A 1,596-nucleotide genomic window follows, 5' to 3' on the forward strand; every position below is an offset into this window, starting at 1 on the left:
TCCTTCGATAGGGCTACACCGAATGTACTGCTGCAAGTGCTTGAAGGTGTCAAAGTTCCCCACCTCAAGGACATAAAAAAGCGGGAAAACGTATAGACATGCGCAGAGAGGACAGTATGTGGAAAGTTCATTGAACGCGTTTTTTTCTAATTACCATTAATTGAATAAAATTAACTTGATTTAAACATAGCCAGTACATTTTTAAGTTAATTGAAAAGTGTAAGTAGTATTAAATTACATATTAAAATCTATTAAATAAACGAAATAGCTGTATGTACTATTTACTAGGGGTCAGAATCATTTCTTTCAGTGTTCCGAGATCGGGCGTATTCAGGGTGGTATGGCCGCAAATGAGCACGAGTACCGCGTGCGCCCTACTTGTAGCTGCTGCCCGCGAAAGGCTCACGCAAAGAGCGCTCGAGCATGCGGCACCTGCTTGGCCTTTGGCCGCACGAAGCGGAGCGCACTTTTGCCTCTCTCTTGTGAAATGCTCACGAGAGTCCAACGAAAAGCAGTCATGACTTTCCGTATATGTGATCGATGTCACACATTAACATCACGCACCAAACAGGAGGAAATGAAACTCAAGAGAAGAATAAACAGTTGTGAATAAACTCCTGGAGTCACAAAAGTGTTAAACATGGGGAAGAATTAAAATCCAATGAAATCCTGCTATAGAAATGAAACATTGAAGAGTGACTGTTTCCAGACAATAATCGCGCTTCCAGGTGGGAGCCCCGACTGGAGCTTGAAAAAGTGAGGGGTGATGGAGAGCGGTTCCTCAGGTGTGAAACAAAACAGAGGGAAAAATAAAATAAAAATAAGTAAGTTAATCAGTAACAAAATTTTGATTAAAAAAAAAAAAAACTCCTCACCACTGTTGAGTCGGAGAGTGCACGGTCTCTCCTTACACATTAAGGTGGAGCATAGTGTTTCTGATGATGTAGGTCTGGAGACCCCTAGATCACACAAGCCCTTCCCACCACGCCAAGGCCCAATTCCTCTAAGGGCCTGGGTAGCTCATTTGGTAGAGCATCAGCCTTTTAATCTGAGGGTCCAGGGTTCAAGTCCCTGTCTAGGTGTAATGTTTGGTGTTGATCTGATGCTCTGTAAGGTATAGGTAGTAGTGTCACCTTTGAATAACAATGGAAGTTCTAATGTGTAAGCAGTGACCATGTACTCAACAATGGGGGTCCCCACCTGGAAGTGTGCTTATTGCCTGGAAACAGTCCCTCTTTGGTGCTTTGCTTGTGTAGCACGATTTCACTGCATTTGAACTCTCCCCCGTGTTAAACACTTTTGTGACCCCGGCAGTACATTCGCAACCGTGAATTCTTCTGTTGACTTTCTTTTCCTCCAGTTTGGTGCACGATTTTAATGTGTCCACCGATCGCAGATACTCAAGGTCATGACCGCTTTTCGTTGGACTCTCGTGAGCGTTTCACAAGAGAGGGGCAAAAGCACATTCTGCTCCATGCGACCAAAGCCCGAGCCTTTGTGTAGCACGATTTCACTGCATTTGAACTCTCCCCCGAGTTAAACACTTTTGTGACCCCAGGAGTTTATTCGCAACCGTTTATTCTTCGCTTGACTTTC

At 44.1% G+C, this 1,596-nt stretch overlaps 1 non-coding gene across 1 annotated transcript; it reads left to right on the forward strand.

Annotated features, from left to right (window-relative positions):
- Positions 1-1,009: 1,009 nt before the first annotated feature.
- On the forward strand, positions 1,010-1,082 carry trnak-uuu (transfer RNA lysine (anticodon UUU)). Its single transcript has one exon. It is a non-coding gene; the product is annotated as a tRNA-Lys (tRNA).
- Positions 1,083-1,596: the final 514 nt, after the last annotated feature.

This window comes from Scleropages formosus, chromosome 16, assembly GCF_900964775.1.
Source record: "Scleropages formosus chromosome 16, fSclFor1.1, whole genome shotgun sequence".
Taxonomy (NCBI): domain Eukaryota; kingdom Metazoa; phylum Chordata; class Actinopteri; order Osteoglossiformes; family Osteoglossidae; genus Scleropages; species Scleropages formosus.